The sequence below is a fragment of the Polypterus senegalus genome, chromosome 12 (assembly GCF_016835505.1).
Source record: "Polypterus senegalus isolate Bchr_013 chromosome 12, ASM1683550v1, whole genome shotgun sequence".
Classification (NCBI taxonomy): domain Eukaryota; kingdom Metazoa; phylum Chordata; class Cladistia; order Polypteriformes; family Polypteridae; genus Polypterus; species Polypterus senegalus.
Genome location: NC_053165.1, coordinates 84359171 through 84385563, shown reverse-complemented (window position 1 = coordinate 84385563; position 26393 = coordinate 84359171). Strand labels below are relative to the sequence as shown.

At 45.6% G+C, this 26393-nt stretch overlaps 1 protein-coding gene across 2 annotated transcripts in view; it reads right to left on the bottom strand.

The window, feature by feature from the left end:
- Nucleotides 1-26393, bottom strand: part of adamts17 (ADAM metallopeptidase with thrombospondin type 1 motif, 17) — a 176769-nt gene that overhangs the window by 114230 nt on the left and 36146 nt on the right. The window lies entirely within an intron of this gene.

Below are 26393 nucleotides of genomic sequence, written 5' to 3'. Positions count from 1 at the left end.
AACGGGATTGGATAAAGTCGTGTTAATAAATAAACCAAACTTCTACTATAAAGTGACAAATAACTTGGAAACATTCGGTCCTCCCACGATCAAAGGCCGCAGGACCAATAGTCTGAGAGTACCAGAGCCAGATTAATGTTGGATGAAGAGGAGCACCAAGATGGAGGCCAAAGAAGTTGTGGCGAGAGGTGGCATATGATGATGTGAAAGTCTCAAATCATAGGATGCAGGGATCATGGAGAGTGGGGAGAGAAAAAAATTGGTGGGCAACCAGCCAACATGAGACCCAAAAAATGGTGGCTAAACTGGTGATGGTGATGATGATGTTGCAAATACCCTAAACTTCTACTATAAAGTTACAAATAACTAGGAAACATTCAGTCCTCCCAAGATCAAAGACCCCAGCCCCAATACTTTGAGAGTACCAGTGCCAGGCTAATGTTCATAAATAAACCAAACTTCTACTATAAAGTGACAAATAACTTGGAAACATTCAGTCCTCCCACAATCAAAGGCCGCAGGACCAATAGTTTGAGAGTACCAATGCCAGGTGTCACAGATGGCTAGGGTTCTTACCCAGCCGGGACGCCTAGAAGGACCGGAAGGTGGCATTTATATCTTCTGGGTCACAAGGGGGCAACCGCCCTGGGTTAGGACAGGACCACAGAAGAGGAGCAAGGAGGTTCCAACCCGTTGGGACCCGTGGCCACCGCCAGGGGGCGCCTCAAGCCTCATGGAACCTGGGAAACATTTACTTGATGGAAGAAGAGCCTTCCAGAGACGCCCGGAGTGCTTCTGGTGCAAAGGACAGCACTTCCGCCACACCAGGAAGTGCTGTCGGAAGAACGTCACCAGGCACCTGGAGCACATCCGGGTGGAAATAAAAGGGGCCGCCTCACTACAATCTGGGAGCTAGAGTCGGGAGTGGGAGCAGGACAGAGCACTGGGAGCACTGTGTGTTGTGTTTGGGACGGTGTTTTTGTGCATAATAAATGTGTGCTTTTATAAAGATGTGGTCTTTGTCTGGTAGTGTCCAGGCAAGTCTCACACAGCCTAATGTTAATAAATAAACCAAACTTCTACTATAAACTTACAAATAACTTGGAAACATTCGGTCCTCCCACAATCAAAAGCCCCAGGACCAATAGTCGGAGAGTACCAATGCCAGGCTAATGTTAATAAATAAAATCAAACATCTACTATAAACTTACAAATAACTAGGAAACATTCAATCCTCCTGTAATAAGTATAAGTTTAATATGTCACTGTGCTCTGTGCAAATATATCTTATGATCTGCCTTTTTCTGCTCACATGCACAGTTGACACAGAGCCAGATTTAGCACAGGGGTTCACCATATAGAACTGCTAGGCAAGCATTATAATATAAGACAAGACAGATAGACACAACTGGGAAGCGGGCAGTCAGACGGAGGTCTGTTGTATATTATTTATTGTCTGTCCACGTAAGCATGAAACTGTATCCTCTTTGGCCTTGTTTGGAATGGCATGATTCACCTAAGTGGGGGTCCTACACGTGAAGAAAGACAATAAGGTCTTGGAACATTACCCGGCACACCTTTGAAGCCAACGCACGGATGGGAGATAACGTTATCCGATCCTGAAAATCCTTCCACATGCATCGGTGAAAATGGCCGACTCTACACCTCGGGCCCCCACTCCCAGACTGGGTTCTTGCCATTGGCTTCCTTCGTCTGCTATGCAGCGTAAGCCGTCATTAAACAAAGCGAAGTTATTTCTCTGATGTGATTTCTTACCGCCGTATCACTAAGGGAGGGGTATCGCCTTTTTATATCATATCTATATAGTTTTGGGTTATGTAACACACCGCAATTACAAATCAAGTCATTGCAAGGGAGCTAACACTCTCTGCTGGATACACGTCCCAAGATCAAAGGCCCCAGCCCCAGTAGTTTGAGAGTACCAGTGCCAGGCTAATGTTAATAAATAAACCAAACTGCTGCTATAAAGTTACAAATAACTAGGAAACATTCGGTCCTCCAAAGATCAAAGGGCCCAGCCCTAACTGTTTGCTAGTGCTAGTTGCTTGATGCTTAGCAGTTGCTAGAGCTGTCATCCTGACTAGAGCTGCTGATTAACTGTACAGACTGCATCTCTGTTGTTAGTCATTAGCACTAAAACATAAGTAACATGATAATTATATTTGAATACTAACCCTCACCTATTCCGTTTCTTTTCTCGGTACCCAAATGTGGCCATTGGTGCCACGGCCCACCTGCCAAGTTGTTTGCCTGCCTATGGTAAAGTCATCCCTGATGGAGGATCACAGGAATCATGGGAAAGAGGGGTCCTTTCATCGGAGCAACGTTTCAGCCGTGGCATGGCCAAATGGGGAGGCAGCTTGATGGATGAGGTCTCCAGGACTCTAAAAATATCCAAACCTAATTATGTCATATCATCTACTGTTAAACCGTACTTTTAAAATTTTTATTATTATGCTGTCTTAAGGAATTGTTCTGTTCTGTGTATCATATTGTATTGTATTGACCCCTTACTTTTGACACCCACTGCACGTCCAACCTACCTGGAAAGGGGTCTCTCTTTGAACTGCCTTTCTCGAGGTTTCTTCCATTTCTCCCTACAAGGTTTTTATTGGGAGTTTTTCCTTGTCTTCTTAGAGAGTCAAGGCTGGGGGGCTGTCAAGAGGCAGGGTCTGTTAAAGCCCATTGCGGCACTTCCTGTGTGATTTTGGGCTATACAAAAATAAACTGTATTGTATCGTTCTTCTTCCTATCACGTATTCAGCTTCTACAACTTGCTTCCCACTCAGCATATGTCGCTGCTCTCTTTTTTCTTTCAGCCATGCCAGCTTCTCGATCAGTTTGCTTATGCAGTTTACAGTAAAAAAAACACGAATCCTGATAACTTCACTGGGTTTGCTGCTACCCACATTTGTGCTTCACCGGTTTAGGGCAAGTCGCGTCATAAGCCTTCGATTGAGACTAAGATCAAGATTCTCACCCCCATGGTTTGTGAGTAATTGTGTGAGACAGACGGACACAACCCTTAATATTTTATTGATATGGCTGTCAAAAGCATCCAGAGGAAGATGCCAAGAGAAGTCAGAGGCAATAAGAGTTGTGCTGAGGTGGTTTGGGCTTTTGGATGACTGGATGAAGAGGAGCACCAAGATGGAGGCCAAAGACGTTGTGGCGAGAGGTGGCATATGATGATATGAAAGTCTCAAATCATAGGATGCAGGGATCATGGAGAGTGGGGAGAGAAAAAAATTGGTGGGCAACCTGCCAACATGGAACCCAAAAAATGGTGGCTAAACTGGTGATGGTGATGATGATGTTGCAAATACCCTAAATTTGTATCTCTCCACTTAACCACTTGTTTCAAAAATGATTACTAAATTCTGTATTATTTTGGGTGGCATGGTGAGCTTTCCACCAGTTACCCCAGTTTTACAGCCCCACAGACATGCATGATAACTTGCGACTCTGCATTGGACCCAACATGGTGTATGCCACAAAATGGACTGGCACACCAGCCAGGTTTGGTGCCTCCTTGTGCCCAGTGCTACCAGAGTGTTATATGATGCTATGATATCGACTCTCCCTGAGCTCTTCTGATGTCTTGCACACCCAACCGTATCTTCCAGGCTTTCTCTCGTATCCTCTCCGTCTTTTGCCGTCGGCCTTCTTTTGTTTTAGTGCAATCTGAATATCTCAGCTGTCAGCAGTTGGGTTGCATATGATCTAAATCTGACCGCCCTGAATGGATGAGCACTCCACGTTCCCTCCATCATCATCATCATCATCCCTCCAGTTCTATAAATCTACCAAAGTGTAAATCTGTCCTGGCTTCAGCTCCCTGACACCACCTCTGATGGATCTCCATCTTCACTGTTAACAAATAAATGGAGGAGGAGTGGAAGGGAGAGGAAAATGAGTTGTCGGAGCTTCCTTGATTTATTTCGTCTTCAGATGTAACGTGCTTCTCTGCTAAAGCGCCAGTTGTGAAGCAAGTAGAGATATGAACGCTCCAAGAGGTATTCTGTATGCAGCTGCTGTCGGTTTCCTCGGTTCGACGCAGAACACTTTCTATTTTATCAGTTGCCTTTCTTCCTGTTAGTATGGGAGAAGCAGAAAGGGACCATCGAAAAAAAAAAGAAGTCAGGCTGGGCCACCAAGCGTCACGTCACCATCTCGTACTCCAAGGGGAGATTTTCTTCCATAAGCTTAAGGTCCACGTTGAACACTGAGCCTCAACTTGAGACCCAATGGCTCACCACCTCGTTCTGCCACGTCTTACAAAGCAGACTTCCTGATCTTTTTGAACCTCCTCGCACCATGCAGTCCCTACATTGATGGATAGAAGGCAGCACCCCAGATGTCCACATGACCATCATCATCTAATTCTGCCACGTGAAGCCTGAAAGCCTTGAGGACTGATTTGCATCATTTATGTTAGCTAGAATTGCCTGTGTACATCTCCACTTACAAATGGGTTGGCATTACCAGACGGTTGTCAGATCCCCCTACCTCCATATTCGTGTTTCTTGTTGCTGGTGGCTTGGCAGACATCAGGGATGCCCAAGCCTTTGGTTTTCAGATGGTTTAGTGAGTAGGCAGAAGCACCAGCAAATTTCCTAAACTGCCAGGAGTGCCCCGTGGTCCTGTTATGAGGACCGGGCAGATGATGGAAACATTAGGCATATACTGGAGCTCAGGGTTCCCTCCAACGTCCACTTCTGTTCAGTTCAATGTGTTGTTAACAAGCACACGTCTCCTCCTGAGTCCACAGTCTCTATATATATTATCACACACACGTGACTCTGAGGCAGCTAAAGGACCTGAATAATAGTAGCTCCATGCCAGACCAAGGGGTGGCAAGGTCCACTGACTTTCTCTCTCATTCTTCTGCAGACCATTCAGGACAGGAAATCCTGTACAGTTCCGCCACTATTTATGACATCACATCCAGTTCCGACACCATTGATGATGTCACTTCCGGCGTCGACCCAACTGATGACGTCACTTCCTGTCCAGACAACATCACTTCCAGTTCTGGTCCCGATGATGTTACTTCCTGTCAAGGCCATTAAAGCCGCCATCTTGTCCACCCTAAGTCAGTTCTGCTCTGGACTCAAACCTGAATACAACTCCTTTCTTTAAAGAAACCCTTTGGCAGCCAGGCCACAATATACGGGTGGCTGTCCCAGACCTTCAGGATGTCTTCTCGTTCTTCTTGTCTATCTGTTTTTCACGAGAGAACTACTTAACGGATTTAGATCGGGCCTTTTTCTAGAATTTGCTTGAACATTCCGGTTGAATTTGCGACTTCTCTCATCATGCTAAACATCATAGTTTGCTTATTTGTGCGAATCTGAGAGAGAGGCTGCAGGCAAAGTAGGCGACCGCCTAGGGCCCCCACTGCCAAAGGGCCCCACCCAGCCTTTTTTTTTAGCCGGAACCAAATACAACTTACAGGCCATTATTTCAGAAGTACAAATATTCGGTGGCGGAATTATCAGTATGGTTACGCGTGAGCAGTAATGGGATGGCAGATCATGCTCCTCACCTGCCAGGGCATCTGCACAACAGATCAATTATAATGGCTTAGTGTTAATATCAGTTGAGCACAAAGTCATCGACTCCCTCGATTATTCACACTTAATCAAAGACTTTGCAAAAATGGAAGTACGCAAGGTATTTTTACATTAAAGTTTGATTTACATTTACATTAGCTTTAGTCAGAAGGTTCCTTTGACATGTTCCTTTCAAATCGGATATATATATATATATATGATACGCTATACCTCATTAATTATTACGCATTTATACAGATAAAATAATTATCATAAATTCATACGGATAGAAACAGCAAGGCCCCGACAGGTACCTTTGCCCAGGGCCCCCAAAAACCTAAGAACAGCCCTGGGGGCGGGGCCTTCCTCACTCACGCGCCAGCCTCTGTTTGAGTCGGTCTACCTGTCGCCACGTGTTGGAGCGCACCTTGCCTCCACTTAGCTAGCAATGCCTGTTTGTTCAGCACACATTATCATGTAGAGCTTGTTAAGGAGTAATGTTTCACATTATTGAGCGAGAGATCACAGCTACGTGTGTTTTAGAGGGTACCTGATGATTGCCAGAGATATCACAGCCACGTGCTTTTCTCCCCACGCGGGTGACACTCTCCCGTCAGAGCTGAACACGATCAGATACAGTGCCAACCTTCCGCTTGGCCAGACATACCTTGCCAACTTCTTACACTTTTGGCAGAGAGATCACAGCTACATTTTCGCCCCCAATCACAAAACCCAAAATATTGCATATGAAGAGGCCCTCGGATATAAAAGCTATCAATACGAGTTCTCCTCAATACAAATTAATTTTTTTAATGATTTTTAAAGTGTGTCCTGTTTCACTACTACGCGGGTGTAGCCGCTGTATAATTTCACATATAAAACAATTAGACATTGGCCCCGGTCCAAATAGGAATTATAGCAGCTCAGTTGTTCATGAAGCCCACCAGCTTCTCCAGTCTGGCAGCACTCGTCTCGGCCATCAGTTAAACAGATCGTAATTCTGTCGTGAGCCGTACGATTCTGTTATTATCGTGGTGTTTTGCACAGACTACCAGGAAGCGGGCGGATCATCCAGACAGGGCCTTTCCAAAATTACATAACCTCCTGGCTCCCGATCCCCACATAATGATGCAATCTGCTCCTAATTTAAGGACAGTGGTTGGAAAATGGTGCGGACTCAAAGCCAGCTCCTCTCAGACAGTTTGCAGATGGTGGGTCTAAAAAAGTGGAGAATTAAAAAAAAAAAAGAGGCAGAATGAGAGGAACAAAGACCATGTGGGGACATCCAGCACATATTATAGCACCTTTGCTCATGCAGGCAAGAGATTTGAAATTTAAACCTGGACATTAAGATGTGGGTGAGAGAACAGAACGCTCCAGAGCTGTACTTTCCAATTCCGGGTCATGGACCAAAGGTTAGAATCAGGCCAGGGCTTGATCTCCTGTCTTACTGTGGTGACATCACCATCATGACCCAGTGAGAACATCTGTTCAGAAGGGTTGGCAATTTTACTACACATCAAAAGATGGCATCTCTCCTTCCTAAACGTCTTCAGAACCCATTGATGTGGCACTGAAGCTTGTGCTCAGGTTCATCTTGTTGGCTTCAGTTCTTCTTGAGATGTATCCTGTGACCGGCAGCCATGGCCATTACCCCTGGAAAGACCAGGAGAGAGAGAGAGCATCTGCAAGGACAACCTCCCCTGGGACGCTAGAGGACAGCCATCCCAGGTGGCTGTGACATCACGGATTCCCACAGGGCATGCTGGGAGTTGGAGTTTGGTGCAGCCCTGTCGTCCTGTGTATGACATTAGTCAGCATCCAGCCCTGCAAGTAGGCCCTCCAACCAGCAGGGAAAAACCTGGGGGTTGGCGGCAGAGTTGGTTACTCCAGCCACCATAAGAAAACCTCCCACTGGTTCCATTCCACCTGAACTAAGTGTGGTGCTGAGGTGTCACCCATCACATGGCTGCACTCGGGTCCTAATCTGGGATCCTGAGTTGATTTGTCTTGTGGTGGGTGTGGCAATGAGCTGTATCAGCGTGTGCTCCTAACTTGTTGGGTTTCCATGGGGGCTGCCAGGGGGAGCTGCAGAGCAAGCCCTACAATGGACTTCCATCACACCCAATTCCAGGTAATGCTAATGAGCCACTCCCAGAAGCAACATAAAAGAGGGCCGCCTCACTCCAGGGAGGAGGTGGACAAAGCTTGAGGGAGAGGAGTGAAGATGGAGAAAGAGAGAAGAAAAGGACTGGGCTTTGGTGCTGGTTTGTATTGTACTTCTGCGAGGGAAAAGCAATTCGCCCCATGGATATTCAAATATGTGGTACACATGTGTCTCTGCCTGTCTGTGTCGGGCCAGAGCGGCTGTATGCTCCCCAGTGGTCCACAATCCAGAACTTGATTGGAGTCCGCCTGTGGCAAATGTGATGTTGAAAGACACCTGTGAATAGAAGGTGCCACAATTCACACTGCATATCGGGACCAAAAAAGAAAAATAACAATCCATGAAGTCCCTGTAGACCTCCACGGGATCGAGTTGTGGAGAGGGAAGGAGATAAAAACATCTGTAAAACTCTGAGTGTTCCCAGGAGCACAGCAACCTCAAGACTTGGGACATGGAAGAAGTTGGAACCACCAGTCCAAATTGGGCAAGAAGGACCTTGGTCAGTGAAGTCGCCAAAAACCCAATGGTGACTCCAACAGAGCTTCAGATGTCCTCCACCGAAATGGGAGACCCTGTCGGAAGGATGGCCATCTCAGCAGCACTCCATTAACCAGACACATATGACAGCCCACCTGAGGTTCACCAGACATCATTTAAAGGACACAGAGAGCCTGAGGAGAAAGGAGAGAACTGAACTATTTGGGCAGAACTCCAAGGGCTAAGTCAGGTGAGGACCAGGCCCTGTTCTGATTGTGAGGTCCACAACACCTGCGTTTCTTGTGCTCAGGTGCCTCCCATTTGATTGATTTCTCCTGGAGATGTTTCTAGAACTCAGTTGGAGTCCAATTGATTGGATGTCATTCAGAAACACACACACATGGACCCCTTGGATAGAAGGTTCCCACAATTCACTCTGACTGTCAAGACAAAAACCAAAGCCGTCAAAGTCCGAGGAAGTCTCTGTAGACCTCCATGATCAAAATGTGGTGAGACAAGAAGATAAAAGCCATTTGTAAAGCTCTGAGCGCTCCCTATTCTCAAAAATTCTCAAATGGAAGACGTTTGGAACCACCAGGACTCTTTCTGGAGCTGTGCAACTGGCCAAACTGAGTGACCAGGCAAGGAGGTCGTTGGTCGGGCAGGAGAACAAGAACCCAATTGGCCGTCTGGCTGAGCAACCAGGCAAGAAGCACCTTGGTCATCGAGGTAAACCACGAACCCAATGGTGACTCCAACAGAGCCTCAGAATTCCTCTGCTGAGATGGGAGACCCTGTTGGAAGGACGGCCATCTCAGCAACACAGCATCAATCAGACACATATGGCAGCCTACTTGGAGTTCACCAGACAGCATGTTAAGGATGCAGAGAGCCGGAGGAGAAAGGAGAGAAGAAAGGGCAAAACTCCAAGCTCCATGTCTGGTGAGGACCAGGCCCTGTTCTGTCTGTGAGGTCCACAACACCCTCGTTTCTTGTGCTCAGGTGCCTGCTGTTTGATTGAATTCTCCTGGAGATGTTTCTAGAATTTAATTGGAGTCCACTAGTGGCAAACTGAATTGATTGGACGTCATTCAGAAAGGCACATAACTGTATCCTGTGGATAGAAGGTTCCCACAATTCACTCTGCCCGAGTGCCATGTCTGGTGAGGTACTGCTCATCTCCTGCTTAATCCCATCCCAGCATGGTGGTGGCACCATCGTGTTATGGAGGTACAGGGACAGGGAAAACAATGGAGGAAGGATGAATGAGAGGTCCTTGTGGTGGCGTGGCATGCCATCTCAGAAAGGGGGCAACAGTTCAATGACCTGAAGCATACAGACAGGATGATGCTGAAGAAGTGGCTTTGGGGCAAGTCACTGAGTGTCCTTGAGTGTCCCAAGTAGACTGGAGACCCCTGAAGGTGACATGTCCCATCCAGTCTAATGGAGTTTGAGAGGATCGGCCAGGAAGAGTGGGATGGACTGCCCAAATCCAAGGGTGCAGAGACTTGCACAAGAAATTAAACTGAATTGAGGGTCTTCTACAAGGTACTGCATTGAGGGTCTGAGTACTGATAGGAATGAGAGATTTCAGTTTTTGATTTCTATTAAATCTGCGAGCCATGGTCACTTTGCCTTTATGAGTAACTGAGTGAAGGCTGATGGGAAAAAATGGCAAATTTATCCATCTAAATCTGCAACACAATCAAGTGTGTGGAAAACTAAGGGGTCTCGATACTTTCTAAATCCCCTGTAAATATGCAGGAAAGGTCCGTGGACATGAACTAATTTTCATTTAACCATCATAAGCGTTTCTGCATTTAAAAACCCAAAGAACTTCTCCAGGCGCTGGAATCTCTGAAACTGCTGAGTGTTTGGATGACTCAGTGAAAGCCTGCAGGCAGGCGGGAGGTCGTCACCGGACACAGGGGGTCCAGGAATTCAAGCTACAAAGAGAGAGCTACAGTAATTGACCATTGCGCGCCTGGACAAGATTTACATGGGAGGCATTTTGTCTCGGCCCAGCAGGACATCCCCCAGCGTTTGTTTAAATCATCTCAACGCATCCGTCTGGCAGAAGGTGTGCAGTCTTTAAATTAAATCATGGACTGCTTAAAAGACACGGCAATGACAAAATGTGGAAGGATAATGGCGAAGGAGATGGTCAGGGAACAGATTACAAATAGACAGGATGGGAATTAGTCTCAGGCAAAGCCAAAAAAACACAGGAATGTAGACAGCAACCTACTCTGGACAGGACCAGCAGTCCACCACTGGGACCGCTTAGAGGTGACCTGGAAGCAGGTGACCGGAAGAGACGAACAGGAATAGCAAGGTCCAGGTAAACCATGAGGAGAACATGGAAACTCCATAGGATATTTAGCCCAGGCTATGGGTCAAAACAGGGAACAAAGAGTGACAGGAGGCCAAGCTTTTGAACTGGAGTGGCGGCAGATCCTGAAGTGGACTAAACAAGTTTGAAAATGGATGGATGGACAGACGGATGGAGTTTCTGCTTTGAACTCAGATTAGGCTCCAACATCCCGAGACCCTGGCTTGGACTAACCAGTGTGGCAGATGACAGAGCAGCTTGTCCCACCAGGACACCCCTGTGATGAAAGGGCCGGAAGGAGGCGACATATTGGGGACAGAGCTTGGGGCTTAGAGCATGGAAGCTCAGCCCTGTTGGGGTCTGTGGTCACCTACAGGGGGCACCTGGACAATTCCAGAGCCCTGGACGGCAGCACTTCCACCACACCAGGAAGTGCTGCAGGAAGACCATCGAGCACATGGAGCACATCCGGGCACAATATAAAAGGGGCCACCTCAGTCCATTTGGAGAGCTGGAGTAGGGAGGCAGAGGACAGAGCTTGCAAATGGAAGAGTGAAGGCGACAGAAGAGAAGGAGGAGAGAATTGCAACCCGGGAGCAAGTCACATGACTGATTCGTGCTCAATCAATTCTCAAACTAAATCATTACCCGAGAATGAGTCACATGATTCTTGATCATTTGATGCTGAAACTTTACATTAGAGGAGAATGAGTCGCACAATTTTCATTCATTTGATTCCCAAACTAAATCATTACCCAAGAATGAGTCACATGATTCTTGTTCGATTGATTCTTAATTGAATCACTAGTTAAGAATGAGTCGCACGATTCACATTCATTTGATTTTTGCACCGAATCATTGCTACAGAATGAGTTGCACAATTCTCGTTCATTTGGTTCTCAAACTAAATCATTACCGGAGAGTGATTTACACGATTCTTGTTCGTTTGATTCTTTACTGAATTATTAGTTAAGAATGAGTTGCACAAATCTAGTTAATTTGTTTCTCAGACTAAATCATTACCAGAGAAAATGAGCCACGTGATTTTCATTCATTTGATTTTCAAACTAAATCACTATAGAGAGCAAGTCACATGAGTCCCACTCATTCGATTCTCTGACTCAGTCATGACCCAAAAATGCGTCACACAATTATCATTCATTCCGTTCTTATACTGAATCGTGATTCACTAACATGTCATACATTTCTTGTTCATTTGATTGTTAAACCAAATCATTACCCGAGAGCAAGTCACATGATTCTCGTCTATTTCATTCTTGAACTGACTCAGTATCCAAGAACAAGTCACACAATTCTTATTCTTTTGATTCCCTAACTGCATCATTACCTGCTAACATGTCACTTTATCCTCGTTCATTTGATTCTCAAACTCAATCTTTACTTGAAAACGTGTCACACTGTTCTCATTTATTTTGATTCTTAAGCTAAACCATTAATGGAGAGTAAGTCCCATGATTCTCATTCACTTCATTCTCTAACCTGCTAACATGGCACTCGATTCTCATTCATTTTGAACCTCTAACTGAACCAACACACTGGGAAGGAGTCACACGATCCCCAATTATTTAATTAACTAAACCATTACCCAAGAATGAGTCGCATAATTCTCATTCATTGACTTATTTTAATTATGCATTTTTGCTCTGTTATCATCCTTTGTGCTGTCAAAACGTTATGTGACATGAATTAATAGCCAGTCCAATATACTCTAATTGATTTAATATGCTGTTTATAATAATATATGAATTATTTGATTAGATATTTGTAATTCTTTCAAGGATGACCCCACCCCCTGAAAAGTTTCTTTTTTTTTTCCACTGCTGCTAATGATGAATCAAACAAAGCGATTCACTTAATCAGGAAGTCTGAAAAAAAGGGAATCAGTAAAGTGTCGGGCGCCCCATCCAGCAATTATTCCTGCCTTGCACCCAATGCTTGTTGGGATTAGCTCCTGCTTCATCCCAGTCCTGCTCTGGATAAGTGGATTTATAAAATGGATGGTTGGATGGAACAAGCGAAGTGAATGAAAATGCCTATCACTCATCCACACCCCTCACACACCAAGTTAGTGTCAACTATGTGGCATACTTAGGTGGGAACGTCGGGGTATAACCAACACTAGCATGTGGGTCGGGGGGGTGGCAGCCACATATTTCACATGGACGCAGACCAAGCCATGAAGACCACCGCACCACCATGCTGCTCCTAGGTTGGACTGACCATGCTTGCTTTTCCAAACCCATTGACTCCAGTTCGGGGCTCACAAGGGGTGAGGCCTATCCCAGAAGTACTGGGTGCCAGGCAGCTCCCACTTCTATACAGGACGACACCCTTACACACACACACACATCCATTTTGATCTGTGGCCAAGTTAGACACATTAATTAGCCTAAGGTGTTTGGCATATGGGAGGAAAATGGGAGCACTTAGAGAAAAGACCACTTGGAAACACGCAAAGAACATGCAAACTCCACACGGGTGCCCCCCAAAGCCGAGAAAACCTGCCATGCATCCTGGGTGGTGTAAAGTGGACTTGCTTGGTTCTGTTATCAGCTCCCACCTATAATTCACTTTCTCATGCCCACAGGTAGGGGGCAGTGTTAAACATCCCTAAAACTGAAACTCCGAGGCAGACAGGTGCCCTAATCATCCAGTCCACAGCTTCACCAGACGACAGCTAGAGGGCGCCATAACTAAGCAGCCGACTGACACTTGACAGACAAGTCCAGGCCGGCCCAGCAGTCATCCCTCCACTTCCACACTTCCCAAGACACGCAAGTTAAACCTCTTCAGGAAAACTCTTTCAGAACTAAAATATTATAATGATGTGTTTGTTATGCTTTCTAACTTTTAAAGAACAATTTTTTTTCAAAATCCAGCACATATAACAAAGACAATCCCAAATTCCATGACAGCAGCCCCCTCTTTGCCTTTGGAACCCAACAAATTACGGAGTCTTACGGCAGCTCCCAACTAATCACTTTCAGAACTCCGCCAGCCATGACACAGAATACCTTTGTCCGTCTGTGAAGTGTGTGTGGGGGGGTGGGGATGGGAACAAGAAACTGTCAGTTTAAGTCAGGGGACGAAAGAGTAAAAAAAAAAAAAAAGCGAGAGAAATGGAAGCGGCGTATTCCCAGAAAAGAAAACAAAAAGGAAATGTGGTAAAAGAATTTGGCATCTCCCTCCTTCAGTCCTATCCACATTCTTGAATAATTGTGCCAAAAAAATAGAGGCGCGGAAAACGCGGCTCCGAAACCAAAACAAAACTGGGGGGCAGGGGCTATGGGGGCATGGCTTACCTAGAAATGACTTTGGTAAAACGTACTCGTGTGCTCAACTAAACTCAACTAAAATAAAGAAAAGAAAAAGGAGCATATTATGGAAATTCACCAAACGGGAGATGATGGTCATTACGTTAAGCCAATGTCACATTACGGCACCTCCAGTTGCAGGGTACATCAGATTTGACGACTGAAGTTGATGATCTCATCGCCAGGCCGTCTCGGTTTACATGACTGAAAATCGCTGGCCGCTGTCAGGCGTGTGCACATAGGGGACAGCTTATGGGCTCCAGTGGTTGTAATTCCTCGACGCTCCAGGGGTTGGTGCTGTGTCCTAATGCCTGTTCTCTTCCACCCTCTGCAGACCAGGTGATTGACAGCTAGAACATCTCTGATGTCACGTCCGGTTTCCATCTGCCTGGCCCCGCCTCTTTCAGCCACAAGGACATATACAGTAACATGGAGTTCGGACATTCTGAAGTCACTTCACTGTGGAACTCCCATCTGAAGAGACAATTATTGCTGGTTTTTTAGCTTTTCAGTTCTACAAGGGGGTTACCCCCTGTAGAATGGTCACTCGAGCTGAGCTCCACCTGTGGTCAATTCAATTGATTGGACTGAGTGGAAAGGCACACACTTGTGTATTGATGGTCCCACAACTGAGAAGGACATATACAGTAACTGAGAGTTCGGACATTCTGAAGTCACTTCACTGTGGAACTCCCATCTGAAGAGACAATTATTGCTTGTTTTTCTGCTTTTCAGTTCTACAAGGCGTGGGGTCACCCCCCATAGAATTGTCACTCTAGCTGAGCTCCACAAAACCTGTGTGGTGATGGGAGAAACTTCCAGAAGGACAACCATCACTGCAACACTCCACCGATCTGGGCTTAATGACAAAGTGGACAAATCAAAGCAACTTACTCAGTAAAGGACATGTGGACACCCACTTTCCATATAGTTGGCTACCTGGCCAAACATGGGTGAAGGGCCTCCATAAGAGAGGTGACCAAGAACCCAATGGTCACTCTGAGTGAACTGCAGAGAACCTGTATGGAGATAAGCGAAACTTCAGGATGGACAACTGTCACTTAGACATGTCACCTATCTTGGGTTCATGGCAGAGTGTCCAGACAGGAGCCTCTTCCCCGTAAGAGACACATAGAAGCCCCCGTGGAGTTTGCAAAAAGGCACCCAAAGGAGCCTCGGAATTTGGGAAATGGGATTCTCTGGTCTGATGAAACCAACATTAGTGTCATCTCTGGAGGGAAACCAAGAGACTGATCATTCATTACCTGTGCAATGCCATTCCAGCAGTGAAAAGCATGATGGTCGCAGCATCAGGGACTGGAAGACGAGTCAGAGTCAAGGGAAAGCTGAACGGACCAAAGTCTCTTCAGAACAAGTGCCCTCTGTCTCTCTCTCTCTCTCCGTCTTCCTCCCACTGCAGACCAGTTGATTGACAGCTAGAACACCTCTGACATCACTTCTGGTCTCCATCCACCTGGACCCGCCTCTTCCTGTCAGAAGGGCCCAAAACTGGAAGCTCCGCCATCTTGGGACAGTCCTGTTTGGAACTTGTGTCTGTGGAGCTGACTCCGCAATAATTGCGTGTTTTATTTTATTTTATTTTATTTTGCTACATCTAATTATACAGGGCAGCCATCTGGACAACCCAACTCTCTCTCATTGTCCTTTCTTTCAGTTACACCGTGTGATGACTTTCCAGTACAGTTGTACCTGCCCCCTTTTTCTGACAGCCAATAGCGTGCTGCCTGACGGAGCTGGTGCTGTATGAAGGGTTAGCAGGGTTGGCGAGTTCAGCCACAATCTCTGCTCTCTTTATTTTGTTTTTCTGTTTTCCATCACTCGGAGTGACATAAAACATGAGACCATCAGGCAGACAAACTCTGGCTCTGTTTGTGGGGTCCACGACACAAGCATTTCTTGTGCTCAGGTGCCTCCTGTTTGCTTGAATTCTCCTGGAGATGTTTCTAGAACTCAATTGGAGTCCACCAGTGGCAAACTGAACTGATTGGACGTCACTCAGAAAGACACATATGTGTGTCCTCTGGTTAGAAAGTTCCCACAATTCACTCTGCCTGTCAGGACAAATAAGGTACAATCCATGAAATCCATGTAGACCTCCATGGCATCACACTGTGGAGAGGGAAGGAGATAAAAACATCTGTAAAACTCTGAATGCTCCCAGGAGCACAGCAATCTCAAGACTTGGGACATGGAAGAAGTTTGGAACCGCCAGGCCAAACTGGGCAAGAAGGACCTTGGTCAGTGAAGTCACCAAGAAACCAATGTTGACTCCAACAGAGCTTCAGATGTCCTCCTCTGAGATGGGAGACCCTGTTGGAAGTACCGCCATCTCAGCAGCACAGAACTCCAAGCACCATGTCTGGTGAGGACCAGGCACTGTTCTGTTTGTGAGGTCCACCACACCTGCATTTCTTGAGCTCAGATGTCTCCTGGAGTTGTCCGACTGGCCAAACTGAGTAACCAGGCAAGAAGGACCTTGATCAACGAAGTGAACCAAGAATACAGAGCTTCAGAAGTCCTCCTCCGAGATGGGTGACCCATCAGTAGCACACTATCAGTCAGACACATATGACAGCCCGCTTGGGGTTCACCAGACACCGTTTAAAGGACGTGGAGGGCCTGAGGAGAAAGGAGAGAAGAACTGAACTCTTTGGGCAGAACTCCAAGTGCCATGTCTGGTGAGGACCAGGCCCTGTTCTGTCTGTGAGGTCCACTACACCGTGTTTCTTGTGCTCGGTGCCAACTGTTTGCTTGAATTCTCCTGGAGATGTCTCTAGAACTCAATTGGAGTCCACCAGTGGCAAACTGAAATGACTGGACGTTATTTAGAAAGGCACACACGTGGGACCTGTGGATACCAAAGCCAAAGCTGTCAATGTCCTGGGAACTCTCTGTAAACCTCCATGACCAGAATGTGGTGAGACAAGGAGATAAAAGCCATTTGTAAAGCTCTGAGTGCTCCCTGTTCCTAAAAATTGTAAAATGGAAGACATTTGGGACCACCAGGACTCTTCCTAGAGTTATCCGACTGGCCAAACTCTGAGTAACCAGGCAAGGAGGTTGTTGGTCAGAGAGATGAACAAGAACCCAGTTCGCTGTCTAGCTAAGCAACCAGGCAAGAAGCAACCTTGGTCATCGAGGTGAACCATGAACCCAATGGGGACTCCAACAGAACCTCAGAAATCCTCCTCTGAGATGGGAGACCCTGCTGGAAGGACAACCATCTCAGCAGCTCTGCATCAATTATGGTAGACTAGACAGATGGAAACCATTCTTGAGATAAGAGGTACTGAGAGCATGAAGATAAAGATTGTGTGGTCCAATAAGACAAAATCTGAAGTGTTTGGGCAGAACTCAAGCACTACATCTGGTGAGGACCTGGCACTGCTCATCCCCTGCCCAATACCACCCCAGCATGGTGGTGGCACCATCATACTATGGAGGTGTGGGGACAGGAAAAATAATCAGAATTGAGGGAAGATGAATGGAGTCAAAATCCAGACAGGCCCTTGGGGTGGCGCCATCTCAGACTGGGGCAACAGTTCAATGACCCCAACCATAAGCCATATGTCTGATGAAGACCACAGACTGCTCATCTCCTGCCTAATGCCATCCCTATGGTGGCAGCATCATGCTATGTGTGTGTAGGAACAGGTAGACCGGTCAGCATTGGGGGGAATCCAGAGAGGTCCTTGAAGAACATCTGGTACAGAGATGGTGGGCGGGGTGGGGATGGTGTTCACTTATCATGACAATGACCTGAACTATGTTTTCACATACATACATACGGGACACCTACGAGATAACGGTTATTCCATTTTTGTTTTTCATTAGGCGGTTCAGAGCTTCACAGCTGCAGAGGTTAAGGAAGTTTAATAATAATAATAACACCTCCAAGACGGATTCGGTTTACCGTCTCGCTAAGAGTCTGCAAAGTCAAATGCTGCCATACTTTTCTCTCCGTGGTGCCACTTCTGCAAAGGGCAGGTGGTCTGCATTTCTGAGCGGGTGCTGTTTGACATACGCGGGGGCGTATTTTCCGCGTTATACTTTCGCGAGACCTCACATTCTCGGCGTTAAACAACATTTTAAAGACGGACAACTGATGAAGTTAGTGCCGCCTGCTTGGGCTTGAAGTGCGCACAAGTCAGTCAGTCAGTCAGTCAGTCATCATCCAACCCGCTATATCCTACACTGTAAAAAAAAAAATGGCAGTAAATTTAATGTTAAAAATACTGTGATTGGTGAAAGTTTCTGAAAAAATGGAAAGTTACCTTATGTCCTACTGAAAATTAACTGTGTATCTTAAACAATACTTTTCATAATTTTTTATAGCCAAGTTCTGTAAAAATCAATATTTTATTACTGATACATTACAGTTATACTGAAAAACATCTCTCTTAATTTTACAGAGTAAAACTCTTAAATAGCGGAGGTAAACAACTGAAAAATGTAAGAACGGTAAAGATGTGTCAGTAATACCGAAGAACTTAAACAAAGTTAGCTGACTTCTTTTCTCTGCGTGCTGAAGGTTTTTTTGAGGTTATGGAAACTGATTCACGGTGAATTGTATTCGATAAGCTGGCACACCACCTGTAGGACAGCATACACCACAAAAGCAAACTTTATTTCTCCACCAGACAATGTGCCATAACTTTCTTAAACACTCCATCCATCCATCCATTTTCTAACCCGCTGAATCCGAACACAGGGGGTCTGCTGGAGCTCAATTCTTTTAAATGCATATAATTAAGTAATGCATGCTTACTATTGGTTGTTGCTACTTTACTAATGCAAACTGTGTACTGGTGTTTGATCCTGACAGTATTTTGAAATGGTTGATTGATTACCATATTTATTATAGTGCATGGATATCAGGTTATGGTTAAACGTTCACTTCTATTGGTAATGTGTTGTAACGAAAAAATAACAACAACATTTATTTATATTGCACATTTTCATACAAAAAAGTAGCTCAAAGTGGTTTACATAATGAAGAAAAATAAAAGACAAATTAAGAAATTAAAATAAGACAACATTAGTTAGCATAGAAAAAGAGTAAGGTCCGATGGCCGGGGAGGACAGAAAAAACTAAAAAAAAAAAAAAACCCAGACGGCTGGAGAAAAAAATAAAATCTGTAGGGGTTCCAGGCCACGAGACCACCCAGCCCCCTCTGGGCATTCTACCTAACATAAATGAAATGGTCCTTTGTGTATTTAGGGTTATCACGGACGGACTTGATGATGAAAAAACAGTTATTTATTACAAAGTTATACCGTAGACCTAAAAATATTGTCACCTTATTTTTTACGGAATAATTCTGACAACCACAACTGCCAGTATTTTACATTATTATTTTTTACAGTGTAACTACAGGGTCACGGGGGTCTGCTGGAGCCAATCCCAGACAGCACAGGGCGCAATGCAGGAAACAAACCCCGGGCTGGGCGGCCAGTCCACTGCAGGGCACACACACCCACACACCAAGCACCCACTAAGGACAATAGGATCGCCAACGCACCTAACCTGCATGTCTTTGGAGCACCCGGAGGAAACCCCCACAGACACGGGGATCGAGAACCTGCAAACTCCACGCAGGGAGGACCCGGGAAGCGAACCCATGCAGGTCTCCTAAATGCGAGGCAGCAGCGCTACTACCGGTGCACACAAGTACCTTTAATTTCAGATTTAAAACTCAGCAAAAACAAAAAAAAAAAACATCCATTAATGTCAACTCAAATGCAAAGCGTTCCATATTTTTTCATATTTAAAAGCAGGGTCGTTTTTTTAAGTGCACTATTTTAAGCCCCATTATCAGTGCGTGTATCATTTTCTCTATACACTGTAAAAAAAAAAAATAATGTTACATTTACGGTAAAGTACCGGCAGCTGTGATTGCAAGAATTTTACCCAAAAATATAAGGTAACAATATTTTTAAGTCTATGGTATAACTTAATAGTTAAAAACTGCTTTTTCAGTACAACACGTTCCAATAGAAGTTAACGTTTAACCACAACCTTAAATCCATGCACTGTAATAAATATTCTAATCAATAAACTCTTAGAAAGTATTGTCAAGACCAAACACCTCAATAAAATAACAACAATCAATAGCAAACATGTATAGTTTAAATTACATACATTGGAAAGATGTCAGTGTTTAAGGAAGTTATGGCACATTGCCTGGCGGAGAAGTAACGTTTGCTTTTGTGGTGTATGGTGCCCTGCCAGTGTGCCAGCTTATCGAACACAACCCACCATAAATCAGCTTTCATAACCTTAAAAAAACTTCCGCAAGCAGGGAAAGATAAGTCTGCTAACTTGAAGTTTTTTTTCCCTCTTGTGCAAAGGTATGCGGATCACCAGGAACAATACGGTAAAAGGGGGCGTGTCCTTATGCAAATATCCTAACTTCGGGGTTACTGAAGCAGCGCTTTACATTTTACAGTTTTTTTACCTTCGCTATTTAACAGTTTACACTGTCAAATTAACAGCGATTTTTTTTTTTAAGTGTAAGTCACTGATTTTTATTTGACTTTTATGATACATAGAACCACACGTGATTGTGCTCTTTTATGTTTAGGGGGCGACATGCCAGCAGGGTCCAGTTAAGCATTTTCTGAATTTTTGACACGCCGAGGCCAATGGGTTTAACCATTCGCTAAAAAAACGGACGCAACGGTCTGCTCCCGCGATGTTCCTGACGTGATCAAAGTGTTTAAAACTTTGAAAGGAATTAGCGCACTGGATCACGTCTGGGATCTCATAATAAAATACTTCAGCAAGAACACAGAGACACAGACTTGTTTGAGGGGCAGATGTTGTTAGAAGGTTTCACTTCACACAAGGAGTGGGGCGGACAGTAGGACTCTGCGGGGACCGTCACATCTCGACTTGGCGTGTTGGGCTGATGGGCTTGTACTCTTCCAAAAAAATGTTCAGATATTCTAACGACTTCGGTGGACAGTGTCATTCAATGTCCAGGGTGCCTCAGTTGTCTCAAGAGGTGCCAAGCATGACGCCACAAACCCAAATGCAAAACACTCCGTCCTTTAAAAGCTGACAGCCCTGCACATTTAACGGATACGTCGGTGTCGATCGATCTTTACTTTATGTAGCGCCTTTCACTGAGGTGATTTATAGGTTTTTGTCACAAGGACCGTTTATAACGTGGACTAAACCGGAGAAGAGAGCGGCACGGAGTTTAAGAGCCGATTCTTCAGAATAACATATGGCATTCATTTGCTAATCCGAAGCGCGGCGCACATCTGCAGCGTTCATCTGACGGCCTTATTACTTCAGCACGAGGCTCGGGTGCTTCAATCATTCTGGTACATTTACTTTTTAGTTAAGCGGGACACCAGAACACACAAGGCTCTTAACGGGCAGCGTTTCCACTGGCTTCAGAAAGGTTTTCATCACAGTGATTGCCTTGGGTGGGGGGGCGAACAACCAAAAACCAGTTGTTCATCAAGAGAGAGCTGTGACCCAAAACAGAACTTGGCAGTTACGAGGAACATTTTCCAATTGGATTCGTTTCAACAGAAAAAAAATAATAAATACACCGTGAAGGGATGCCCAGCTGGCAAGGGGATGCCAGGAGAAAAGTCACAGCAGCGAAGCACAAGACAGATTAAGGGACCCACCAGGGCATGAAAGAAGGTAAAGATAGCCATAGTGGACATAGCCAGGCACAGGCCTCTAGGGGGCAGTAGGGCCTATCATGGCCAGCTGGTTAGACTGACAGAACATTACAGGGGGCACAGACAGCAAAGCAGATGGGTAACTAAGGAGGAAGCGGGCACTATAGAGTGCACTGATGGTCAGAGGCAGCTAGGGGGCAGCAGATTCGATCATTACAGGTTGGATACACTGACAAGGTTAGGGGCCATAGACCCTGTCATTACAGGGGGCACAGACAGCAAAGCAGATGAGTAACTCTCCAGTACTGGAGGGGTTTCACTACATTTATGTGTCCAGCCATACCGGGGGGCAGCACATTTGTTTGTCTGCACAGCTGGTAATAATTGCATCCTGATCCTGCACAGAGCTTGCACATATAAAGCCAGCATGGCGGCAGCGCCAGCAGTGCACTCAGTGGTGGGTTAGGAAGCCCCTAGAGACCGCTGGCTGCTGTTTTACCACATTGTAAATGTCTAATAATCTTTTATTTATTTTAGCGAGGCTGTGCGTTTTGTGCTTTTTAACCCTTTAGACTCTCCTTCTAATGAGTCCGAATTGGCACCTGATCAGGCGCAGTGTGGATTGTTTTCCTTGTGTCTGGAGGGGGCTTGATTCCCACTGGCCTACAATGTGCATTGAAAGGTAAAAGAGACTTTGGGGTAATGGACTGAGGGTGCTCTTAGATGAATTGGCATCCCCATCCAGGGTGGGATTCTGTCTTGTACTCCGAATTGCAGGGACAGGCTCAACCCTCATGGTGGTTGCCATGTAGTTTAGGGGAGCAGTAAGGTGGCAACCTATCCAGAGGGTACAGAGGACAATGTGGTGGCCAACTCTGGATGGGGTAGCAGGGCATTGCAGGATTTACCACACACACACGTTTTCTCAACTCAAGCTGGCAAAAAAAAAAAAAGCCCACCCGACCCAGTAGTTCATGCAAACTCCACACAGATGGTACCCAAACTAGGATTTGAAGCCAGGACTCTTGAGGATATGAGTGGGGCAGCACCGATTCCTTCTCACTCTTCTATGAAGTAATAACAGACCCACGGGAAGCAGCACTGGCAGCCAGGCAGCCCTGGGCAGAATGCCAGTCAACTGCTGGGCACACATCCAACCTGGGGCCAAATAAGAAGTGCCAATGAATTTAATCTGCCTGGTCTTTGGTGGTGTAGGAGGAAAGCCAACATGGACACAGGGAGAACATGCTAACTCCAGACTAAGGGTGACCTGGACCAGGGATGGGATTTAAACTACTGTGCCACCATGCTGCCCTCCTTAATATCAATGATATATTAATGACCTCTTCAGCAAACTTAGGAATATGAATTGTCCGATTGTGAGTTTCTGCAGGACGTTTTTTTACCCATAAGGTTTCTGGGAGCACAGAAAGAGGATCAAGGAAATTAAGCTGAAGTGTGTCCTATTAAAGAAAATAAAGTTATAAATTATAAGACATTCTTCTTCATCCTGGCACCCGAGGTGTGGCAAAGCGTTGCAAGTCAGTCAGTCATTCACCTGAGGCTGAATTGGATTACATGGGTTTAAATAACGTTCTGTCTGGGAGCTCCACGTGCAGGTCTTTGTTAGGTTTCCTCCCGCAGTCCAAAGACATGCAGGTTAGGTAACTGGGATTGACCAGGTCCCTACTGGTTCTCCAGAATGCACGGTGCAACCTGAGAGAAGTGGAAGGCCCTGGTCCTTCCAACATCGGAGCCACCCTCCATTTCTATGCTGGTATTGTGGTCCTGTATTGTTGGGGCGGCTTCTTCTTAAAATGAGTCTACTTAGTGTTGGACTCCTGTCTCCAATTAGGGCCATTAAGATGAGATTAATGGCTTTTGTGCAGGCCATATCTTAGTAATGACTGCAGAAAGAACCTCAGAGTTAATGGCTCATATGGCTCTCATGCCTCAGACACCCGTTTTGTCCTTGAGGGCTTGAGATTGGGCTTGGCCATGGAAACATGCTTGGATTGAACCTCATGCTCCAGATTCCCTGTTTTAGCCTTGAGACTGAACTAGGCCATGGAGATGTGGTTGGATTGAACCTCATGCTCCAGGTTCCCCTTTTCTCCTTGCAGGCTTGAAACTGGAGTAGTCCATGGACATGTGGGTTGAGTTGAACCTCATGTTCCAGGCTTCCTTTTTGGCCTTGATACTTGACTAGGCCATAGAGATGTGGTTGGACTGAACCTCATGTACCTTTTGGCCTTGTGGTCTTGAGATTGGGCTAGGCCATAGAAATGGCCTTTTCTCCATGAGGGCTTGGCCACAAAAACATGCTTGGATTGCTCCTCATGCTCCAGATTCCCATTTTCTCCTTGAGGGCTTGAGACTCGGCTAGGCCATGGAGAAATGGTTGGATTTAGCCTCAAATACCTTTTGGCCTTGTGGTCTTGAGATTGGGCTCGGCCATGATGATGTGGTAGGATTGAAACAGAAGTTCCAGATTCACCATTTTGGCCCTGAAGGCTTGAGACTGGACTAGGCCATGGGGATGTGGGTTGGATTGAACCTCATGTACCTCTTGGCCTTGAGGTGTTGAGATTGAGCTACACCGTGGAGATGTAGTTGGATTGAATTTCATGTTCCTGACTCACCATTTTGGCCTTGAAGGCTTGAGATTGGATTAGGACATAGAGATGTGGTTGGATTGGACCAAATGTTCCAGGCTTCCTTTTTGGCCTTGAGATTTGGAAAGGCCATTGACACATGCATGGTTAGATTGAACTTCATGTACCTTTTGGCCTTGTGGTCTTGAGATTGGGCTAGGCCATAGAGATGTCCTTTTCTCTTTGAGGGCTTGAGAATGGACTTGGTCATGGAAACATGTATGGTTGGATAGAACCTCCTGTTCCAGACTCACCCTTATGGCCTTGAAGTCTTGAGATTGGATTAGGCCATAGAGATGTGGGTTGGACTGAACCTCATGTTTCATGCTTCCCTTTGATTCTGCTGGCTTCGACATTGGCTTTGGTCCTGGAGTTGTAACCTTCTTGCGTCTAAGTTCCACATTGCCATTTTAGGGCTTTTGTATCTCATCGATTTTTCTAATAAATGCATCGACCAACTATCCACTCCACACCATGAGAAGGTAAGAGGATCTCGCAGGGCTCCTAATTTCCTGTTGCTGTGCCTTGAATTGGTTACAGGACTTGTATGCCGATAATTTGCTGTCTGTTAGGCCAGGTGAACAATCTAAGACGTATTCTCCCATTGGCCCACCTACTAAGCATCTAAAATGGAGTCCCATCTTATCCTAAGACTGGATGGACTGTTTTCTGTTGTTAAGGTTTCCCCCCCTCCAGGAGGACCACTCGAGCAGTTTCTTCTGCTACTGGAGACATTTCCTGAATCTGCTCAATTCTAAGGGTGTGCAGTAAAATGCCTAACGCTGGGTATCACCCCCCTAAGAACAGCAGATTTGGATGCCATCTTAAATGGACCACGCTCCCCTTGAAATGTTCCTGTGTCTGCTGAAACTATCTTAGTTTTTTCGGAGTGGTTTGTCAAAAGTGGCACCCAGTTTTGTTAGGATCTGAACCTGTAGGGAGAGACCCCCAGCAGATTTCTATTCCATCACCTACACCTTAGACCAAAGACATGCAGGTTAACCTAACCTTAATTCTTCTTCTTCTTCTTCTGTCAGCTGCTCTCATTAGGGGTGGCCATAGTGGATCATCTTTTTCCATATCGTCCTGTCCTTTACATCTTGCTCCATTACACCCTCACTGGTCATGCTTAATTGGTCAATGTGTGTGTGTGTGCGTTTACTCTGTGCTGTGCTGGTGTCCCACCTACGGATTGTTCCTGCCTCACGGCAAACGTTTGCCAGGATTGGCTCCAGCTGGTTATTTTATAAATATTACATTTTCTGTGCAGGACCACACGTCGCTCGATCACAGACTGGAGTAATAAAGAGAGTTTTTGAAACACAAAGCCTAATAATAACCTAATAATGACTACAGGCATTTAGAAAATTCCACCTTAAATCTAACATCTTTCCGGTCCATCTTAAATACATCTTTTTTTTTTTTTTTTTGGAACATCTCTGCTTTTTGAGCGATGCCAGTCTGACCCAAACTCGGCCAAGCCCTTTCAGAGAAATCCCAACCAAAATATTCGGCACACGAGAGAAAAAAAATAAAAAGCACAAAATTACAAGCGAGTAGGCATCAACCTGCCTGTAAATTAGCTGTTTATATGGCTGAGAATGGACTTGAGGCAACAGCTGTATATTTTGTGGTTAAAGAAATGATCTCCAGCCTATTCTTAGGAGCTCCAGCAAAATAAATCACAGATGGCAATGGACGCCTTCCAAGATTACATAATCTGAAATGGAAAAGCTTCTTTGAAAGCGAGGAGAGCTCGGTCATGCAGTGCTGAAGGGCTCGATGGTGTGGCGCTTCTGTGTTCTCCCCACATCTGGATGGGCTTTTCTTAATTGGCCCTGTGAGAGGGTACTGGGTGAGCCCTCTAGCTGACTTGGCGTCCCATCCAGTGAGGGTTCGTGTCCTGCACCCACCCGAGGCCTAATTGGATTAAGTGGGTCTGAGAAAGACGTGTGTGTCAATGTTAGGAAGAATCCGTTTGTGTCGTTCAGTCACAGGTTTGGGTGGATTAAAGAAAAATGGGAGGATTCTGATGTCTAATAAATTTGCTAACCTGTCTGAAAAGGTATCTTCACTTTGTCATTGTGGGTTATTGAGTGCAGACTGATGGGTAAAAATGGCAAATGTAGCCATTTACAATGAAATCTACAACACAATAAAGAGTGCAGGAAGTGAAGGGGTCTCCAT